This window comes from Phoenix dactylifera, chromosome 11 (assembly GCF_051530095.1).
Source record: "Phoenix dactylifera cultivar Ajwa chromosome 11, Ajwa_hap1_PhDact_Kaust_v1.1, whole genome shotgun sequence".
NCBI classification, from domain to species: domain Eukaryota; kingdom Viridiplantae; phylum Streptophyta; class Magnoliopsida; order Arecales; family Arecaceae; genus Phoenix; species Phoenix dactylifera.
The window spans coordinates 10,876,280-10,899,988 of record NC_143200.1 but is presented as its reverse complement, the minus strand read 5'-3'; the positions used below and the strand labels follow the sequence as shown (position 1 = coordinate 10,899,988).

The following is a 23,709-nucleotide window of genomic DNA, read 5'->3' as shown; positions in this document are numbered from 1 at the left end:
TTAAGCATGAAATAAAAGAAGATATTCATTAAAAACAATAAGTTCATACAACCCCAAGAATATAAATAAAAAAATAAATAAATACAAATTTCTTATCCTTTTGTTAGGGCTGCATCCAGCCCTAAAGAAGAGCTTAAGCTTCCATGCAGTGATGGACGGCAGCAGTAGCACAGCAGCAGGCTCCCATTTCTATCACGATCGGCTTCCTCTGCCTCAGCACTTCATTTTTTTTCTTTCTTTTGAGAAGGCATTCCCAAAAAAACCCAAACTCTTCTCTCTCCTGTTATTTCATCTTCTTCCGTGGGAATTTCACGTGTGAACCCGAGCTCTTCTTCTCCCGGTGGGGACTTAGCCTCTAAGGAGATTGTGAAGATATGTGGAACCCCTCCCGGTGGTGAATGAATGCCTTAGTCTTCACGTCTGACTCCTTAAATAGACTGCCCACTTCTCTTTCCTCCCCTCTTTCGAATCAAGGATAAGGATGCAGAGGATGATGTGGATGCTGGAACGGTGCTCACGGTTGAGGATGGATGTGATCCGAAATATTGGTGATGTGGCTTCAACGCAGAGGCGACGCGGCTGAATATCTTGGACGCTGAAACGTGGACGTGAGAGGATCTCGGAAGTTGGGATACCTGGGAGCGCATGGAATTAGCGGAAGAAAGTGATCCATGGGAAGCTTCATCACGAACATTGAAAGGATTTTGGTTCTATTCAGAAGGAGGGGATAAGGATGACTTTGATTTTCAGTTGGCTGGGATTAATCTAGAAGACGGCTGGGAGATTGCTGGGTTCGATTGAGGACGTGGAACTTGAAACAGGGGAGAGAACTCATCCGTGGATGGAGTTGAACCCAGAATGGATGTGCACGGCTGAGAGAAGATCTGTGTTCTGTTTCCGAAACAGGGGAGGATAGTTTGGTTGTTTACGGGATGAGGATGACTCCATGGAATCAAGCCGGAAGATGTGATTTGAGTTTATCTCCAATCCGAACGGGATGAACGTGGGATCTAGTGGAAGAAACTTGCTTGATTCGCAGGAGGGATATGGCTGTGATGTGGAGCTGGGATGTTGGGATCTCGGCTGAATGCAAAGAAAACTTGGTTCCGGGATGCAGGGGATTCATCCGAATGCTAAGATTTGATAGATGCTGAACGGAATGAAGGGGAGATGAAGATGAGTTGGTTGTTGAGATACTCGGATGCTGGCGTTTGAGAGGAAGAATGATACGGTTGCTTTGAACCGTGAGCTGGGATCAATCCGAATGCTGGGATCCGGGGATGAGCGTGTGATTTCCTTTGGCTGGGAAGAGGTTCATGTGGCTGGGAAGCTCGGGAAGAATCACGTGAAAGGTGGGATTTTAGATGTTGATGCTGTTTCGAACGGGATGTGCGAAGAAGAAAATTTGGGCGTATGGGACGTTGGGATGTTGACGCGGAATGAAGGGAACGTGGGGTGAAGAGAAGTTGAGAGAGAGACGTTGGGAAGATGAACTCGTGATGAAGATACGATGGGGAGGCGTTGGAACGTGGAGACGATAAGAGTGATACGGTTGGGAGATGATGAAGTTTTGGATTCGGGAGGATGAAGTTCGAAGCTAGGATGAGAGCGGGTTGTTTGGTAGAGAAAAGTGGAGGAGTGGATGGAGCTTTGGGATTCATGCAAATATGATGATATGCTTTGAGATCTAAGAGACAAATAATTGAAGGGATTATATTGTTTTTGAGATTAAAATAGGAGAATTGGATCATATGGAAAGAAAATTAGGTGACTGAATCAGAGGGTCTTGATTTGCGGGGTGCATGTGGTTTAGGTCCAGGAATAATCCCTAATGAACTTGACTCAACCTGCATACATTAGACTCAATCAGTAAATAAGTAAAACTTGAATTACCTTTAATAATTTATTAAAATGCAATGGTGAAGGTAACACAATTTTTTAGTTGAATTTACAAAATATTTGAATTAAAATAATGATAAGTGCTATGAATAAGATATTAGTTTATGCATTATTTAGCACTTATCAAAATATAGGAAAGAGTTTTTTCTACAAGATCGTCCATTTTGTCTATTAGGAAGCACTCAACTTCCTTTGCGGGTTGATCAGAGGCACGAAATATATTTAACTTGACCTTCATATTTCCAAAAGATATATTCATCACCCCAGTTCTACAATTTATACTCGCATTGGCTGTCGCTAAAAAGGGACGATCTAGAATCATAGGGATCTGTTTCTTAAGATTAGGCACAGGTTCCATATCAAAAACGATAAAATCGACTGAAAAATAAAATTTATCTACCTTGACTAGGACGTCTTCAATTGTTCCTCGTGGTATTTTTACAGATCTATTAGTCAATTGTAGGGACACCGAAGTAAGCTTCAATTCACCTAGTCCAAATTTCTCATAAACTAAGTAAGGAAGAATATTAACACTGGCTCCTAAATCTAAGAGTGCCTGATCAATAAGATTATCTCCTACGATACAAGGATGGTGGGAGCACCATGATCTTTGAATTTAGGAGGAATTTTGTGCTGAAGGATGGAGCTCACTTGTTCAGTTAAAAAGACCTTTTTAGGCACATGTGTCCTAGATTTTCATTTTTAGGTACAAAGGTCTTTGAGAAATTTGGCATAGGATGGTACTTGTTTTATGGCATCAAGGAGAGGGAGGTTGATTTTGACTTGTTTAAAAACCTCCATTATTTCTTCCAACGAAGTTCCTTTCATGCCAAAGGGAGAAGGTGCATTCAGACATTGAGGGAAAGGGGTCGTCGGTGTAAAAGGTTGTTAGATGTATGCCGTAGAAGTCAATCTGGCTGACACATTGTTAATTCTAGGACATAATTTTGTATTTGACTATTTATTATTGAATAAATAAAAGGTATTTTTTCATTCATATTGTTTATGTGTCTATAAATCGTCCAAGAATTAATAAGATGATGATGCATATTCTTAAGAGTTAAGAATTTGAGCCATGCATCATTGGTGATTAATTTCTAAAATGCTTCTGATCAATGGATCATCACGAGGACGGTGATCGATCCGATGAGATCCGTGCACACATTGCTTTCCTTGTGGATGGACGAGACTCTAGTCCACGGTGTGACGACACTGAAGTAATAGTGCAGGTGCTTGTTAAAAAATAAGGGTACTGAGCGTGACCAAGATAAGAAGTCACTTGGATGTCTATCTACTCGTCAGTGACTTGCTTGATGTTGCAGTAGTGTGACTGGTCCTTTGACCTGCGGTGCTTCGGCTACTCACAGTGAGGTTATTGTAGTTTGACTGCACGCATACATGGTCTCTAGATATATGGGTCAATGCAGTGTAGATTGGCTGCAGTAGGTTCACTGTAGGAGTAAGGTATGCACCTATATGGAATCTATCGATCTTGGTAGATAAGGAGAGATCCTATGTGATTTATAAGACTGAGTTCGTAAGACCTCGGCCGGGGCAGTATGCATAGTGGAGAAAGACTTTTCCACTCTCGAACTTAAGTCGAATAAATCTTGACATATGGCAGACGATGGGGTTTGATGAGTTGTCCTTGACCTCCGTCCTGTAGGGATCTACGATAGTAGGACTGTATCATACGATAACTGTACCTAGAGGTTCATCATTCCATTCTGCTGGATAGCCACTACATGCTACTAGGTGTCACTGGTGGATGGTGAGACTCATAGGGAATATCTTGATGATCGATAAATCCTAATGAGTTAAGTTGGAACTGTTCCAACCCATTGAAAGGAGTTTTTAATGATATTGTAATAGAGATCACAATATATCTCACTACCAGTCAGAATAGAACCTATGGGGTCATACACACTAGAGGTATTGACCAATCCGATGGTTGAAAAGTGATTATGAATCACGAGTAATCAATTCGATTGATAATCAGTAGAAGAAGGAACAATGGGAATTGATTAATTGGACTTTAAAAACAAATCCTACATAGAGTAGGATTCCTAAAGTCCTAATTGGATTAGAACTGGGAGTCCTACTTGGAGTAGGATTCCTACAATCCTAATTGGATTAGGATTTTGAATTCAATTTGGATTCCTACTTAGAATAGGATTCCTAGAAGTCCTAATTGGATTAGGACTTCGGATTCAAATCAGAGTCCTAATTGGATTAGGACTAAAATTAAATAAGTCCTAATTGGATTAGGATTTCTTAAGTCCCAAATTAATTATTAATCTAATGAATCTAGATGACTTCTAATTAGATTAGGATTGAAGGTTTCAATTGAGTCATGATTCATTGAGTTCTAATTGGATTAGGACTTACCTAGATTAAACCCAATTGGTTCACCCTTAGACTAAGCCTAATTAGATTAGGACTTAGCCATTAGGAGGCCCCCTAATCCTCCTTGGAGGAGAACTAGGGCTAACTAAGAGGAGGGCCGTACGCCCCCTCCTCCTTCTCTTCTTTGGTGCGGCAAGACAAGAGGGGCCGGCGCCCCTCTTGGAAATCAATCATGGAGCTCCTAAAAGTTAGGAGCTCCACTTGCTTTATAAAGGGGTATGGGAAGCACCTAGGGCATTTAATAGAAGTCCTCCTCCTTGTGGCCGTACGCCTCCCTCTCCCCTTTCCTTGGTTCAGCTGCAAGCAAGAAGAGGAAAAGAAAGAAGCTTGGCGGCCTCCTCCCTCCTCCTTTGCTTCATCCAACGCAAGGAAAAGAAAAGGGCTGCAAAGTGCTTTGGTTCTTCTTCAAGATCCCTCCTTCTTCTTCCTCCTCCCAAGCACATTCAAGAGTTGAAAGAAAGGGAGGAAATCAACCATCTAAAGTAGTCTCTGCAAGGGAGCTAGCACCCCGGGGAGACAAGGAAGCTTTGATCGGTCCTCTGCTTCGTGTGGATACCCGTAGAGGCCGGACGCGTGTGCGGCTTCAAGCGAGCCTTCTTTCAAAACCACGATCATCAGTTTGCGGTGATCATCTATCCGCACAAGGTGAAGATCTGATCTTCATAATTAGTTTAAAAGTTTTTAATTCTAATCTATCTACGAATGATTTCAACGTTCATAGGATGAACGTCGATCCCGTGCATGCCTCATCTGCTGCATCTGAAATTTTTTTAATTTTCTACGGCATGGGAGGGTTCCCAACAGTGGTATCAGAGCTTAGGCTTCGTAGATTAAGGTTAGAATTAATTATAAACAGGCATGTTAGATCTGAAATTTAAAAGGTTATGTGTGCTGAAATTTTCTGCATGCAGAATTTTTCAGGATTGCTGATTTTTGCATGCTGATTTTTATGTAATAAATTGATAATTCTAATTGCATTGTTAATGGGATTACAAAGTTTAGAATCATGTTTAGCATGATCAGCAACCCATGTCATAAGATGATCAATTAGATTTCAGATCTGAAAATTATAATTGTTGCATGTGGTGATGATCATTGGATTCAAACCCTTTTGATATAAATTGTAAAGACCTGCGATGTGATCTGCTAATTTTTTAGATGTTTGCATGCATCTTATTTGATATTTTGAGAGGCCTGCGTGCCTCCTAAAAGGGGATGTAATTTATTATTATATATCTGGTTGTATTTCTGTGATGTGATGTACGTCAACGATCAAGTCAAAGATAGTACATGAGATGAACGGCGAATGTGAGCGGTTGATGGCGATTGGATCAAGAGTTGATCAGGGATCGAATGAAGAAGGCTCGGGACCAATTCAAGAGTTGAAGACCAGTTAATCGATTGACGTGCATGTGCTTGTAATATGACCTAATTAGAATCCATGATCATCACCTATTTAAAGTTTAGTTTTATTTATTGCTGCAATTATAACTGCCTGTGATGTGCTATTTGCATATGATGCGAATGTGAGCGGGGTAGATAGGTTTACATGTGATGCAAACTAATAGACCAATCCAAATGAGACCTAAACTAAAACCTCCTCAATCAAGTCGAGAATGAACCAACATGAGCGAGTCATATTAGATTAATTGATCTAATTGGTGTCTAGAAAAGCATGAAAGGTGGTTACTTAATTAGGACCCTACTCTCTGAGTAAGGGAAGCCTCCCACCGGCTTACCTGACCAATTGTTCGATTACCTCTTATGAAGAGCTCAAGTTGCAAACACTAAGACATGATTAACCAATATTAAGTCCATAGGTCTTCCACCGTAGTAGAGCTGCTAAGGTCTTTCTGATGTTGACTTGTCTCGGCTGGACACAGTGGGCAAGTTGCATCGGGGGGCTGGACCTCTCTATAGACATGAGATGTTGTAGGGGTAAAGGTGGGGTTGGGGACCAATAACTGTTAAGTGAGGATCCAATGACGACTTTATTCCTACGGTTATACGGTGGGTCTGACTTAACTAAGGAATGGGACCAATAACTGTTAGGTGAGGTCTTCATGACTTAGAGACCAAGGAGCACTGCAACATGCTTGAGAAGCATTGTACAAGAGTTGTACACTTATCCATTCATGTATCACCAATAACTGTTGGGTGAGGTGGCATGTAAATCGGTGGGACCGTAGTACCCACTAGAAACCCTAGTCGTGTAGGATTTCCGTTTTCCTACCAGGAGAGTGTGAGGAATTCGAGAAAATAGTGGGAGGTACACTTGTTCTAAAAGATCCTAGAACAAATTAGGATCAAGTACAAAAGTCTAACTAGAATCTTTACTCTCTGTACATCATAATGTCAGCCTCAAACCCTTTGACCCATATTCTTGAGACCAACAGACTGACCGGTACTAATTATAGAGACTGGCTTAGAAATCTCAAAATTGTTCTGAGTTGCGAAAAAATAGGCTATGTGCTCGACAATGATATCCCCACATTACCAGCACGTCCGACCACTGATCAGCGTGCGAAGCATGAAAAGTGGACAGACGATGACATTAGGGTCAAGTGCTACATCATGGCATCCACATCCAATGAACTCCAATGCCAGCATGAGAATATGAAGACTGCTAGGGATATACTGACACACCTACAAGAGTTATATGGTGAGCAGAGTCGCACAACTCGTTTTGAAGTGTCCAAGAGACTCTTCAAGGCAAAGATGCGCGAGAGGCAGTCTGTCCATAATCACGGTCTGACTATGATCAAGGACCTAGAGGAGCTTGAGAAGCTCAGTATGAACATGCACAAGAAATTGCAAGTAGATCTGATCCTTCAATCCCTTTCGAGAGCCTGAAGAACAAGAAGGCAGACACACCTTCAGAAGGTATGTTAGACTTGCTTGTGATTGAAACTAACCTTACGGTTTCCTCTACTTCGAGTTGGATTATAGATTCTGGTTCTAGTGCTCATTTGTGCACTACCATACAGGGTCTAAAGAAAAGTAGAAGGCCGGCGAAAGGTGCGGTAACCCTTCGGGTTGGCAACGGGGTAAAAGTTGCTGCTGTGGCTGTGGGCACCTACCCTCTGTGATTACCGTCTGGTTTTAGTTTATTATTTAGAGACTGTTATTATGTACCTGTCGCTAGCAGAAATTCGATTTCTGTTTCATGTCTAGCACAGGAAGGTCATATTTTTACATTTGACAAAGACTGCTGTTCTATTTATTTCAGAAATAAAATAGAAGCACGTGGTTTTATGATTGATAGTCTCTATCATTTACATATGGATGTATCTGTAAATGTGTCTGAGCAAGAAGTGAGTGCCAAAGGATCCAAGAGATCCAGGGATGAGATAAACCAAAAATATTTGTGGCACCTCAGGCTTGGCCATATTGGAGAGGACAGAATGAACAAAATAGATAAAGATGGGCTTCTCGGCTCATTGACTTCCGAGTCATATCCAGTTTGTGAGTACTGTCTTCAACAAAAAATGGCTAGATTACCTTTTGTAGGATATGGGGAGAGGACCACTGAAATACTTACCCTGGTACACACAGATGTGTGTGCCCCATTCGATGTGAAAGCCAGAGGTCGTTATTCGTACTTCATTACCTTTACCGATGATTATTCACAGTATGGGTATGTGTATCTTATGAGACACAAATCTGAATCTTTTGAAAAGTTCAAAGAGTTCAGAAATGAAGTAGAAAAACAAACTGGAAAATCTCTTAAGGCTCTTCGATCAGATCGAGGAGGAGAATACCTTAGTGGAGAATTTCGGGATTATCTCAAGGAGAATGCAATAGTCTCACAATGGACTCCTCTGGGTACACCTCAACTCAACGGGGTGTGAGAAAGGAGAAATCAGACTCTATTGGATATGGTCCGATCCATGATGAGCTTCACTGATTTACCTATGTTTCTTTGGGGAGATGCCTTACTTACCGCAGTATATCTACTGAATAGAGTTTTCTCTAAATCCGTTCCTACCACACCGTATGAGATATGGCATGGTAAGAAACCAAGTCTTGGCCATCTCAAGAATTGGGGATGTCCGGCCCATGTCAAACGACTACAGGCAGACAAGCTAGAGGCTAGGACCATAAGTGCTCGTTTTTTAGGATATCCTAAAGAGTCATTAGGATACAATTTTTTCGTCTCAAAGGATCACAATATTTTTGTGAGCCGACATGCCATCTTCTTGGAAAAACAGTTTATCCTTGATAGAGGTAGTGGGAGGAAAATTGAGCTTGAAGAGAAAGTCTCTGAAAAGCAACGAGTCATGAATCCTATAGAACCCATTCATACAAAGCCAGTACACGTTGTTCCTCCACCTCACATATCTAGTAGGGTCTCCCATCCTCCTGATAGATACTTAGGTATGCTTGAAGAGGATACTAAGAAAATGTTCCTCATGGGAGATAGGGAACACATAGAGGATCCCAAAACCTACAACGAGGCGATATCAGATATCGATTCCGAGAAATGGTTGGAAGCTATGAAGTCAGAGTTAGACTCCATGCATTCCAACCAAGTCTGGACTTTAATGGATCCACCAGAAGGTATTGTACCTATTGGATGCAAATGGATCTACAAAAGAAAGATAGGTTCGGATGGAAAGGTAGAGACCTATAAGGCAAGGCTAGTAGCGAAAGGGTATAGTCAACGCGAAGGCATTGACTATCAGGAGACCTTTTCACCTGTAACCATGCTGAAATCCATCCGAACATTACTTGCCATAGCAGCATTTCATGATTATGAAATTTGGCAGATGGATGTAAAAATAGCTTTTCTGAATGGATATCTTGATGAAGATATCTATATGGAGCAACCTTTGGGTTTCACGTCCAGTGATGGAGATCACAAGGTCTGCAAGCTGCAAAGGTCCATTTATGGACTAAAGCAAGCATCTCGGAGTTGGAATACTTGTTTCAATGATGCAATCAAAATGTTTGATTTCATCAAGAACGAAGAGAAACCGTGTGTCTATAAGAAGGTTAGTGGGAGTGCTATCGTATTCCTCGTACTGTACGTGGACGACATCCTCCTGATAGGGAAATGATATTCCCATGCTAACCTCGGTCAAGGTCTGGTTGTCAAAAGAATTCTCCATGAAAGACCTTGGGGAAGCATCCTATATTTTGGGGATAAAGGTCTATAGAGATAGATCTAAAAGGATGCTTGGCCTATCACAGAAGATGTACATAGAGGAAGTGCTGAAAAGGTACAGCATGGAAAACTCTAAAAAGGGTCTCTTACCCCTAAGGTATGGAATTCATCTCTCCAAGAAGATGTGCCCCAACACATCTGAAGAGATTCAACGCATGAGCAAGATCCCTTATGCATCGGCAATAGGGAGCCTCATGTATGCCATGCTGTGTACAGGACCTAATATAGCTCTTGCTGTGAGTGTCACTAGCAGATATCAGTCGAATCCAGGTGAAGAGCACTGGACAGCTGTGAAGAATATTCTTAAGTACTTAAGAAGAACTAAAGATTTATTCTTGGTCTATGGAGGAACATCAGAGTTAAAGGTAGAAGGTGTTGGGGTATGTGGAGACCATTGGTGATGAAGAGAATTGAAGGAGAATCAATTCTGCATAATTCTGTCTGGCGGACGGTCGGAGTCGACTCGAGCTACAGTCGAGTCGACTCGGGAACAGTCGAGTCGACTCGGGAACAGTCGAGTCGACCCGGGAGGAGAAAGGCCAGAAGACCGAGAAAACCATGTTTCTGTCTCGACTGTCAGAGTCGACTCGAGATACAGTCGAGTCGACTCGAAGCATCGTCGAGTCGACTCGAGCTACAGTCGAGTCGACTCTAGATCGTGCCAGTTTTGTCCAGACGTGCCAGAGTCGACTCGAACCACAGCCGAGTCGACTCGGGCTCGCGAAAAATCGTACAGACGATTTTCTTTTGGTGTTTTTGGTGGCGTTTCGACGGCTATGATCATCTGAAGGTCTTGAGACTATATATGGGACTCATGAGAGCCCTAGGAGGATAGATATTCAAGGATAATTTTGAGAGAGACTCTTGTTTTGTGCGGCTAGGGTTCTAGAGAAGAAGAGGATTGGGATCCTACTTCTTGTGCAAAGGGAATTCTGTGTGAATCTCTTGTAGAGCGATCGCGTGTGATCGTTCGGTTGTGTGCTATCTCTGTAATCTGTTCATCCTAACTGAGATTTGGAGCGGTGGAGGACGTAGGCTACTTGTAGCCGAACCTCGTTACATCTTTGTGTTTGCTTTGCTATTTTCTTCCTATTTCTTCTTCTTTTGGTTTGATAATCCGCTGCGGTGCTCAAGTGTTTTACCCTATTGATACCACGGGGTAATCTTTTGCCCTTCGTAGCGGAAGCGAAGCGGTGATCCTTGAGTCCGGTGTCGAGGGAGCGAGAGAGTGCTTATCCGTTTGCTTCTCTCTTTGCTTGTCCGACGTTGGTGGTTGTACCGGTGTGAGTGGGTTCCGGTGCGGGTCGCTGCCAACAAGTGGTATCAGAGCTATTGGTATTCTGCAATGGCGGATGAAGGAAAGTTGCGAATTGAGAAGTTCAATGGCACGAACTTCGGATTTTGGAAGATGCAAATAGAGGATTATCTTTACCAGAAGGATCTCTATTTACCTCTTGGAGGTAGAGCGAAGAAACCAGAGAAGATGTCCGATGAAGACTGGGAGGTCCTCGATCGGAAGACGCTCGGCACCATTAGATTGTCACTTGCATCCCAAGTGGCATTCAACATCAAAAACGAGAAGACGACGATGGAGTTGATGGCAACATTGTCGCGGATGTACGAAAAACCCTCAGCATCAAACAAGGTATTTCTCATGAAGAGGTTGTTTAATCTTCGTATGAAAAATGGCGGCAGCGTAGCAGAATACTTCAACGAGTTCAACGGACTCACGGCCCAGTTGGAGTCAGTGGAGATTAGTTTTGACGATGAGATTCGGGCATTGCTAATCCTCTCCGGACTGCCTGATAGCTGGGAGGGCCTGGTGATGGCGGTGAGCAACTCTTCGGCGACGGGGAAGTTGATCTTTGATGACGTTGTGGGAGTGCTTCTGAGTGAAGAAGCAAGAAGAAAATCTTCTGGAGCTACGGAGTCGTCTGGAAGTGCACTAAACATCTCTAACCGGGGAAGACAAAAGAAGGACGGTCGATTTCGAAGCGACTCGAAGTCGAGATCTAGCAGGTCTCGAGCACCTCAGAACAAGGGAGCGAAGTGCTGGAACTGCGGGAAGATGGGGCACTTTAGGAGGGGCTGCAAATCTCCTAAAGGGAAGCAAGGCGACCACACCGAAGGAGTCAGCAAGGATCTGGCAAATCTTGCTGAAAACGGTGACATGGATGCCCTCGTTCTATCTTTATCCACCAGTGACGAGTCTTGGGTGATAGACTCAGGCGCGTCTTTCCATGCTACATCCCAACGGAAGCTTCTTGGAGGATATGAGAAGGGAGACTTCGGCAAAGTCTACTTAGGGGATGGAGAGCCTTGCACCATACAAGGAAGGGGAAGCGCGGAAGTGAAGTTGATTTCTGGATCTTCACTTGAGCTTGAGGACGTACGGCACGTGCCTCAACTGCAGAGGAATCTGATTTCTGTTGGACAGTTGGCGAGCCAGGGGTACAAGACTATTTTCACAGCTGATCAGTGGAAGATATCCAGGGGTTCGTTGATGGTGGCTAGTGGCAAGAAGGTTGGGACACTTTATATCGCCAACGGCACGGAAAACTCTATTGGAGTTGCTGCAGCAGATGTGGACGCCATGTTATGGCATTGCAGACTTGGGCACATGAGTTATCAGGGACTGGAGGTGATGCACCAGTTGGGAAAGCTGCAGGGTCTCAGGAGTGTTGAGATGGACTTCTGTGAGGATTGTATTCTCGGAAAGCAGAAGCGTGTTTCATTCAACAAAGAAGGTAAACCTCGGAAGCAAGAAAAGCTACATCTCGTGCACACGGACGTGTGGGGGCCTGCACCGGTTTCTTCCATTGGTGGATCTCAGTACTATGTTACTTTTATTGATGATGCTACCAGGAAGCTTTGGGTGTTCTTCTTGAAGCACAAGTCAGAGGTATTTGGGGTCTTCAGGAGATGGCAGGCAATGGTAGAACTCGAGACAGGAAGGAGGTTAAAATGCCTGAGATCAGACAACGGTGGTGAGTATTGTAGCAGAGAGTTTGAGGACTACTGTGCAGAAGCTGGGATCGTCAGGCAGAGGACAGTTCCAGGGACACCACAACAAAATGGAGTTGCTGAAAGGATGAACAGAACAATTAATGAGCGTGCCAGGAGGATGAGGATACATGCTGGATTGCCACAGCAGTTTTGGGCGGAAGCAGTTAACACTGCTGCCTACTGGATCAACAGAGGGCCATCAAAGAAACTTGAATTTGGGATTCCTGAGGAAGCATGGACAGCGAAGAAGATTGATTTGGCGCACTTACGAGTATTCGGTTGTACCAGTTATGTCCATGTTGATTCCAGTCAAAGAAGCAAACTAGACGCCAAATCAAAGAAGTGCATTTTCGTTGGATACGGAGGTCAACAGTTTGGGTATCGTTTTTGGGATCCCGAACACAGGAAGATCATTCGTAGTAATGATGTGGTATTTAATGAGAAAATGCAGCAGAGCACTAAATCAGAAACAAAACCTGTTGAGCCGTGTTTTGTGGATCCTGAAGAGGAGTCTACAAATTCTGGTCAGAAGACTCAGTCAGAGCAAGAACCTGAAGTATTGGCACCCTCTCCACAACTAAGAAGGTCCACTCGTAGTACTCATGGGAAGCCTCCTCAAAGGTATGATGGGACTCTTAGTTATTTGCTGCTCACAGATAATGGCGAACCTGAATGCTTCACGGAGGCATTGGAGGTTGATACCAGGAAGGAGTGGGAGTTGGCCATGGATGATGAGATGGAGTCATTGGAGCAGAATCAAACGTGGCATTTGGTGGATCTGCCCAAGGGGAAGAAAGCACTGTCAAACAAATGGGTTTACAAGCTGAAGGAAGAGCAGAATGGGAAGAAACGGTACAAGACCAGGCTGGTTGTAAAAGGATTTCAGCAGAGAGCAGGTATCGACTTCACGGAGATCTTTTCTCCTGTAGTCAAGATGAGTTCTATTCGGGCAGTGCTGAGCATGGTGGCAGTAGAAAATCTTCACTTAGAGCAGCTTGATGTGAAGACAGCTTTTCTTCACGGAGATCTCGATGAGGAGATATATATGCAGCAGCCGGAGGGATACATTGCAGCTGGCACGGGTGACTTGGTTTGCAAATTGAAGAAAAGCCTCTATGGTTTGAAACAGGCGCCCAGGCAATGGTATCTCAAGTTCGATAGTTACATGCTTGAGATAGGATACAGGAGATGTCAGGAGGATCACTGTTGCTACTTCCGGGACTTCGGTACATCTTATATTATCTTGCTATTATATGTTGATGACATGTTAGTTGCAGGAGCTAGCATGCATGAGATTGCAAAATTGAAGCTGAAGCTGTCAAGAAAATTTGCAATGAAGGATCTAGGAGCAGCGAAACAGATCCTTGGGATGCGGATCAGCAGAGATAGGTCTAAACATATCCTTAGACTATCTCAGGCGGAGTACATCAGCCGAGTACTCAAGAGATTCTGCATGGAGGGTGCCAAACCTGTTGGCACACCACTAGGTGCCTACTTAAAGCTTTCAAAAGGACAAAGTCCGAAGACGCGGGTGGAGGAGCTCAATATGTCAAAAATCCCATATGCATCGGCGGTGGGGAGCTTGATGTACGCTATGGTCTGTACGAGACCTGACATTGCTCAAGCAGTGGGAGTTGTGAGTCGCTTTATGAGCTGCCCAGGCTTGGAGCATTGGCGTGCGGTCAAATGGATACTGAGGTATCTGAGAGGCACGGAGCACATATCAATGTGCTATGGAGGTTCTGAGATCCGGTTACAGGGCTTTGTGGACTCAGACATGGCAGGGGACTTGGATGGCAGGAGGAGCACGACAGGCTACTTGTTCACCCTGGGCAGTGGAGCCGTCAGTTGGATTTCCAGGTTGCAACCAGTTGTTGCACTGTCGACTACGGAGGTGGAGTATGTGGCAGCCACAGAGGCGTGCAAGGAACTAATATGGCTTCAAGGCTTGATGAAGGAGCTTGGGAAGGAGCAGAAGGATTGCATGTTATATTCAGATAGTCAAAGTGCAATTCATCTAGCAAAGAATTCAGCTTTCCATTCAAGGACGAAGCATATTGACATACGGTACCACTTTGTGAGGTCATTGCTCGAGCAGGGACTCGTCAAGTTGGAGAAGATTCATACAAGTCAGAATCCTGCAGATATGTTGACGAAGGTCGTCACGGTGGAGAAGCTGAGGAGTTGTTCAGCTTCTGCTGGTCTTCATGCTTGAAGACGTTGAGGAGGCATCGTACCTATCTCACTAGGATGATTCAGTTTCAGTGGGAGCACAGAGGAGAGCCAAGTAACAAGAGGATATACCCAAGGTCTCCAAGTGGGAGATTGTTGGGGTATGTGGAGACCATTGGTGATGAAGAGAATTGAAGGAGAATCAATTCTGCATAATTCTGTCTGGCGGACTGTCGGAGTCGACTCGAGCTACAGTCGAGTCGACTCGGGAACAGTCGAGTCGACCCGGAAGGAGAAAGGCCAGAAGACCGAGAAAACCATGTTTCTGTCTCGACTGTCAGAGTCGACTCGAGATACAGTCGAGTCGACTCGAAGCATCGTCGAGTCGACTCGAGCTACAGTCGAGTCGACTCTAGATCGTGCCAGTTTTGTCCAGACGTGCCAGAGTCGACTCGAACCACAGCCGAGTCGACTCGGGCTCGCGAAAAATCGTACGGACGATTTTCTTTTGGTGTTTTTGGTGGCATTTCGACGGCTATGATCATCTGAAGGTCTTGAGACTATATATAGGACTCATGAGAGCCCTAGGAGGATAGATATTCAAGGATAATTTTGAGAGAGACTCTTGTTTTGTGCGGCTAGGGTTCTAGAGAAGAAGAGGATTGGGATCCTACTTCTTGTGCAAAGAGAATTCTGTGTGAATCTCTTGTAGAGCGATCGCGTGTGATCGTTCGGATGTGTGCTATCTCTGTAATCTGTTCATCCTAACTGAGATTTGGAGCGGTGGAGGACGTAGGCTACTTGTAGCCGAACCTCGTTACATCTTTGTGTTTGCTTTGCTATTTTCTTCCTATTTCTTCTTCCTTTGGTTTGATAATCCGCTGCGGTGCTCAAGTGTTTTACCCTATTGATACCACGGGGTAATCTTTTGCCCTTCGTAGCGGAAGCGAAGCGGTGATCCTTGAGTCCGGTGTCGAGGGAGCGAGAGAGTGCTTATCCGTTTGCTTCTCTCTTTGCTTGTCCGACGTTGGTGGTTGTACCGGTGTGAGTGGGTTCCGGTGCGGGTCGCTGCCAACAGAAGGGTACACAGATTCAGACTTTATGACTGATATCGATGATAGAAAGTCTACATCTGGATATGTGTTCTTGTGCAATGGTGGTATGGTAAATTAGAAAAGTTCTAAACAACCGATCATTGCTGATTCTACTATGAAAGCTGAATACATCGCCGCCTCTGAAGCTGCTAAAGAAGGCTTCTGGTTCAAGAAATTCATTGCAGAGTTGGACGTGATGACATCAGATGCCATAACACTCTACTGCGATAATAATGGCGCCATAGCTCTTGCTAAGGAGCCAAGGTCTCATTAGAAGTCCAAGCATATAGAGCGGCGCTTTCACCTCATACGCGACTATGTTGAGAAGAAGTATGTCGAGGTGCAGAGAGTAGACTCCACGGACAACATGGCAGACCCGTTCACTAAGCAACTGAGTCAGCAAAAGACTGAAGCCCACCTTGAGAAGATGGAACTAAGATATATGATTGATTGGCTTTAGTGCAAGTGGGAGATTGTTAGATGTATGCCCTAGAAGACAATCTGGCTGACACATTGTTAATTCTAGGACATAATTTTGTACTTGACTATTTATTATTGAATAAATAAAAGGCATCTATTTCATTCATATTGTTTATGTGTCTATGAATTGTCCAAGAATTAATAAGATGATGATGCATATTCTTAAAAGTTAAGAATTTGAGCCATGCATCATTGGTGATTAATTTCTAAAATGCTCCTGATCAATAGATCATCACGAGGACGGTGATCGATCCGATGAGATCCGTGCACACATTGCTTTCCTTGTGGATGGACGAGACTCGAGTCCACGGTGTGACGACACTGAAGTAATAGTGCAGGTGCTTGTTAAAAAACAAGGGTACTGAGCGTGACCAAGACAAGAAGTCACTTGGATATTTATCCACTTGTCAGTGACTTGCTTGATGTTGCAGTAGTGTGACTGGTCCTTTGACCTGCGGTGCTTCGGCTACCCACAGTGAGGTTATTGTAGTTTGACTGCACGTATACATGGTCTCTAGACATATGGGTCCATGCAGTGTAGATTGGCTGCAGTAGGTTCACTGTAGGAGTAAGGTATGCACCTATATGGAATCTATTGATCTTGGTAGATAAGAAGAGATCCTATGTGATGTATAAGACTGAGTTCGTAAGACCTCGGCCGGGGCAGTATGCATAGTGGAGAAAGAGTTTTCCACTCTCGAATTTAAGTCGAATAAATCTTGACATATGGCAGACGATGGGGTTTGACGAGTTGTCCTTGACCTCCGTCCTGTAGGGATCTACGATAGTAGAACTGTATCATACGATAACTGTACCTAGAGGTTCATCATTTCATTCTGCTGGATAGCCACTACATGCTGCTAGGTGTCACTGGTGGATGGTGAGACTCATAGGGAATATCTTGATGATCGATAAATTCTAATGAGTTAAGTTGGAACTGTTCCAACCCATTGAAAGGAGTTTTCAATGATATTGTGATAGAGATCGCAATATATCTCACTACTAGTCAGAATAGAACCTATGGCGTCACACACACTAGAGGTATTGACCGATCCGATAGTTGAAAAGTAATTATGAATCATGAGTAATCAATTCGATTGATAATCAGTAGAAGAAGGAACAATGGGAATTGATTAATTGGACTTTAAAAACAAATCCTACTTAGAGTAGGATTCCTAGAGTCCTAATTGGATTAGGACTGGGAGTCCTACTTGGAGTAGGACTGGGAGTCCTACTTGGAGTAGGATTCCTACAATCCTAATTGGATTAGAATTTTGAATTCAATTTGGATTCCTACTTAGAATAGGATTCCTAGAAGTTCTAATTGGATTAGGACTTCGAATTCAAATCAGAGTCCTAATTGGATTAGGATTAAAATTAAATAAGTCCTAATTGGTTAGGATTTCTTAAGTCCCAAATTAATTATTAATCTAATGAATCTAGATGACTCCTAATTAGATTAGGATTGAAGGTTTCAATTGAGTCATGATTCATTGAGTTCTAATTGGATTAGAACTTACCTAGATTAAATCCAATTGGTTCACCCTTAGACTAAGCCTAATTAGATTAGGACTTAGCCATTAGGAGGCCCCCTAATCCTCCTTGGAGGAGAACTAGGGCTAACCAAGAGGAGGGCCGTACACCCCCTCCTCCTTCTCTTCTTTGGTGCGGCAAGACAAGAGGGACCGGCGCCCCTCTTGGAAATCAATTAAGGTGCTCCTAAAAGTTAGGAGCACCACTTGCTTTATAAAGGGGTATGGGAGGCACCTAGGGCATTCAATAGAAGTCCTCCTCCTTGTGGCCGTACGCCTCCCTCTCCCCTTTCCTTGGTTCAGCCGCAAGCAAGAAGAGGAAAAGAAAGAAGCTTGGCGGCCTCCTCCCTCCTCCTTTGCTTCATCCAACGCAAGGGAAAGAAAAGGGCTGCAAAGTGCTTTGGTTCTTCTTCAAGATCCCTCCTTCTTCTTCCTCCTCCCAAGCACATTCAAGAGTTGAAAGAAAGGGAGAAAATCAGCCATCTAAAGTAGTCTCTGCAAGAGAGCTAGCACCCCGGGGAGACAAGGAAGCTTTGATCGGTCCTCTGCTTCGTGTGGATACCCGTAGAGGCCGGACGCATGTGCGGCTTCAAGCGAGCCTTCTTCCAAAACCACAATTATCAGTTTGCGGTGATCATCTACCCACAAAAGGTGAAGATCTGATCTTCATAATTAGTTTAAAAGTTTTTAATTCTAATCTATCTACGAACGGTTTTTGAACAACGTTCATAGGATGAACGTCGATCCCACGCATGCCTCTTCCACTGCATCTGAAATTTTTTTAATTTTCTGCGGCATGGGCGGGTTCCCAACAAAAGTATGATCGATGATGGGTTTCTAATTTGGCAATAGACTGGGTATGGGAGTGCAACAATTGTGTATTAGCTTCTAGTCCTTGAAGGGCAGTCAAAACGTTTTGCTCAAAAGCCATATCTCTTTGGGGTGCTGGAGGAGAGACATGCTGGAATTGTGAATAGTGAGTAAGAGGACGGTTCGGATGAACATTCGAAAAGGGTTGAAAGTTTTGGGAATAAGGCTGGGAAGTGTTGGGAGTCTGCTGCTTCCAAGAGAAGTTTGGATGGTTGCGCCATCCCGGGTTGTAAGTGGTAGAATATGGATCATTATCCGGTCGAAACTGTGTTTGGGCAGCATTTACTTGTTCTTGCACAAATTTAGAAAATTGAGCTATCGAAGGGCACTCAAAAATAGGGTGAGATGGGCTAGAACAGAGAGCACACACTTGTGCTTGGAAAAAGTTTGGAAGCTGTTCTCTAGATATTAGCCGATCCAATTTGCGGGACAAGGCATCTACTTTGTCAGATAGACTTATGGACTGGCTAACTTCATATATGGTCCCTTTTCTTTGAGAACTCGGGGGTGCTTGACGAGCGGAGAAGGCATGGTGGAGGAAATTTTCATTAAGATTTTCAAACATCTGCCATGCCTCATGCTCACTCTTAAGCATGAAAGTTTCTCCACAAGAAGCATCAACCATCTGACGGTTTCGTTCAGATAACCCGTCATAAAAGCATTGCCCTAATTACCATTTGGGTATTTGATGATGCGGGCATTTTCGGAGTAAGTCTCTAAATTTTTTCCAAGTTTCATGAAATTCTTTCCCGTCAGATTGGGAGAAGCTTGTGATAGCACGCCTAAATTGGTTCGTTTTTCCTATGAAAAAATATTTTTTTAGAAATTCATGTTGCATTTGGGCCCATGAAAGAATGGAATTAGCTTCTAATGAATGGAGCCACTGCTTAGCTCTATCCTTAAGGGAGAAAGGGAACAACCTAAGTTTCAGAGCATCATCAGTGAAGTTCTGAATTTTGACAGTGGTGCAAATCTCAAGGAACTCATCTAAATATTTGTATGGGTCTTCATTGTTGAGTCCATAAAAAGAGGGAAGCATTTGGATGACACTAGACATAATTTCAAACTGTACAGCAGCAGTGGTATCAGGTAGTCGGATACAGGATGGAGAGGTATAAATGGAAGGAGTAAAGTACTCCTTTAACAACTTGGGTTGTTCTTCAACCATCTCGACAGGTGGAGCATATCCTATGATTCTATAGGTACGGATTTTGGCTTGAAGGTCCCTAATAGAACGCTCTATTTCAGAATCAAAAGGTACTAATTCAGGAGATCTGGAACGACACCCTAGCATACACTTAAACTCTTCTGATCAGTCAAGTACAGTCAAGCATGCACTAAAAGAAAAACACATCAAATCCTTGTATTTACCCTAAAATCACTAGACAGCTCCTAACTGGTTTGAAGAGGGCACCTAAGCCTCCAATCCGGTCTAATGAACTGAGTTGACCAGGTAAGCTTCCAGTAAATGGGGGGTCACGATGCGTTGCAAAGGTCCCACTTAAAAACCACTTGCCTCGAACAGATGAACTGTCTCCCTTATAGGGACAAAGCTTGCCTAAACGTCAACTGAGCCACAGCACAAAATTGGTACAACTTTCGGTGATCTTCGTCCTATTGAGCTCGAATGTCCCTAGGGGCCAACATCTAATTGTTTTTAATTAAAGTGATAGCTATGTACGAATTGGTTCACCTAATTTGAACAAGAATCTGGTGATAAAATCCAGTTCTTATCTTGTTGGGGTGATTGCCCTTACTATGTGCGGATTAATTGGTATATGTGTATCAAGCATGCATTCACACTTTTGCTGAAATTAAAATCAAACAATCACCATAAAATTTCAAGTTAATTGGGAATCAACTAAAATAAGAAAAGTTTAGAGGTTACCAAAGGAAATTTCTCCAGCAATTTTTTTTTTTAGGCAAACCTCTACAGCATTCCTTTTCCAGCAGTTCCCTTTTTGATCATCCCAGATTTCTTCTTCAATTCCTGATTAAATAATACCAAGAGAAAAATCAAAAATTAGTAAGAGAGGAAAAAAAAGATAAGAAAAGTAACAAAAATAGAAAATATTTTTATTTTATTTTAGATATATATATTTTTTGAAAGTTAGTTTTTATGAAAAGAAAAACAACTATGCTAGCAATCTCCGGCAACGGCGCCAAAAATTAATAGTCAACTTTAAAGACCATACAATAGCACGTATCTGGTAGGATAGTGATTACGGATATCGATCCACAGAAATTGGGGTACAGTTGTTTTCTTAAAAATATTTGAAAAAGAAAATTTGTGAAGACTATTAAACTAAGCAATTTAATAAGAAATGTAATTAAAATGATATCAGTTTGGGGTAACCTAGGGCAAGGAATTCACCACTAACAAAGCAACGAGGATTAATTGTATTTTAATTTATCCTTGGATTAACATGCAAATTGGCTACAAGCCTAATAAGCATTCAAATAAAATTTCACAAAAGTAATTTAGGAACATCCATCTTCGATTGGCATGAAATGTCTACCCTAAACAAATGTGGCAGGACACTGCATCTTCCCTAAACATGGGTGATCTTCTATTAACTTAGTGACCATGAAGAATAGTTGTATAAACATCATACTTAAAATCACAAAAATTAAATATGAGATGAAATAAAATATTCATTATGAGCAAAATAAAGTTTATACAACTCCAAGAATAAAAATCAAAAATACAAAACCTTTGGCCCTTTGTTAGGGTTGCATCCAGCCCTAATGCAGAGCTCAGCCTTCCATGGTATGGGGGATAGCAGCAGCGATGTAGAACGCCTTCATCACAACTGGGTTCTCCCTCATTTCTCCCGTCGGCTCCCTCTCCTCTTGGACTTCTGTGGGAGCTTGGTCTGTGAACCCCAAGCTTGCTTTCCTCCCAGTGGAGCTTCCCCTTTTATAGCTTTCTCCCCCTTGTTATCTCATAGGGGATAAGGATGAAATGAAGCGGAATGCGGTTGAAGCTGGGGAGATGTGGGAGTTGGAGCATATCCTGTTAAAGTGAATCCAGGGAATAAAACAAAGGAGCCGAGCTTCTTCAACACATGGAAGGATTCTTGGACGCGGCTGGTGCAGAGGATTTGAGCTGATCTTGAAGCAGGAGATTTTGTTTGGATAAGGATGGAAGAGAGAGCTGAGCCAGATGCGTGGAAGACGTGGAAGGAGGTAATGATCCGTGGAGGGAATTGGGAGGAAAGTTTGAATCCATCTGTGAAATCTGAACCCCTGTTCCAAAGTAGGGGATGATAAGGTTCGGATGATGTTCACGGCTGGGAGAAATTCTGAGAAGATAGGATTTGCTAGGATTTGGAGCTATCCGTGGATACTGGACTCAATCCGGAAGAAAGGAAGCTTGGGAACAGCTGTGAAATGATCCGGAAGCTGTTGGAGCTTTGATCCGTGGAAGGAGGAAACGCTGGAGATGAATCTGAATGGGATGACGGCTCTATTCCTTGGGAGGATGAGCTCGGGAAGGATGTGGAACAGGGGATTCAGACGGCAGCTGGGATATGTGATCCGGAGGGAGGATATGGCTCACGGGATGAAGATGAATTGGAGGAGATGGGATGCTGTTTTGAGAAGATGGGAGGATTACTCTGTTCTGCCCGTGGATGATGGAGTTAATCTGGAGTAGAGAATCGTGGGAGGCAATCGGGAAGAGCGTGGGATTTGAAGCTTATCTGGAAGCTGTATCTCGCGAACGGAATGAAGGCGGAGATTAATCCAGAAGAAGATTCTGAATGGGATGAGAGCTTATCTGTGGAGGGGATCTATCTTGGGACATAGGATGGACTCGGAACAGCGGAGGTGAGCACGTGAAGCTCGGGTTGCTAGGAACAAACGCGTGAGCTGGGAGATGATCGCGGATGGGGAGTTCTAATCCATGGACTGCTCTGTTTGGGATGCTCACGGGATGGGGAGAGGATGGAACGAATTTGATTTGCGGTTGTGGATAGGCTGGTTCTGTATTGGGTCCGAATGAAGGCTTCGGATTAGGAAGGGGTACACGGCTTCGTTCTTTGGACACGGGAGTTGGACTCTCAGCTATGTAAGAAGTCGGAAGATGCATGACTTGGGATGGCTGTGGCTCTGGGAACGGCGTGCAAACGAGCTGAAGAGTGGGTTTGAGAGGATCGCGGAGGCTCTATTCTTTGGACGCGGAAAGGGATACTAAAGCTTGGACGTGAGATTCAACGTGGAGTAAGGGAAGAAAATGTATGAATTCGGGACAGCCATGTTGAACCGAATGTTAAGAAACAAATAGGAGAGTTGGGATAAATGGCCGAATCTGAGAGGATCAGATTTACCGGGTGCATACGACTTGGGTTCAGAGATCATTCTAAATGAATTTGACTTGACCAGCATACATTAGACTCAACCAATAATAATAATAATAATAAATCAAACTTGAATTATATTTAACACTTTATTAAAATGCAATGACGAAAGGGAACATATTTTCTCATGTTTAAATATAAAATACGTGCATTAAAATGATGATAAGTGCTATGAGAAAGAGATTAATTTATGCATTATTTAGCACTTATCAATGATGACACGGCGGTCATCTAGTAACAAGGGCTAGGGGGCAATCATGTAAACCAAAAAAATCTTGATGGACCGAAGTATGTACTTTGGTTAGAAGTATCAACCTTCTCTTCATAAATAAATAGTAGTGTGGAGGTCCTGTAGTCACACAGGTTGAGTGTAGACTACATCAAGGATGGAAGCTACATGTCACCTAGAAATTCTACATCAAGGATGGAGGTTCTATGTCGGGGGGCATTATCATCTTATTTTCATGTGGAGGATCCTTCCAAGGGAACACGAACTGTTATAGTGATGAGAAGCATTCCACATAAGGAGGTGGCAAAAGTGGAAGATTTAGCAAAATCAAAGAATCTGAATAGATTACCAAAGGAAGCAAGAAAATGCCTTGGTAAAAGGGAATACTCGATCAATAAACTAAAACCAAAATTTTGGGATCGTAATTGCAAGTATCAAGGAGGCTATAATAGACATTCCATCAGCTTTGTCATCCTTGACCAATGAAATGTGA

General features: G+C 43.2%; 1 long non-coding RNA gene across 1 annotated transcript; it reads right to left on the bottom strand.

Annotated features, from left to right (window-relative positions):
• LOC148700654 (uncharacterized) lies at positions 1-23,092 on the bottom strand. The gene is made up of 3 exons (XR_015971153.2): positions 21,341-23,092; positions 20,515-20,616; positions 1-1,847 (listed from the first exon to the last, which is right to left on the bottom strand). It is a non-coding gene; the product is annotated as an uncharacterized LOC148700654 (long non-coding RNA).
• Positions 23,093-23,709: the final 617 nt, after the last annotated feature.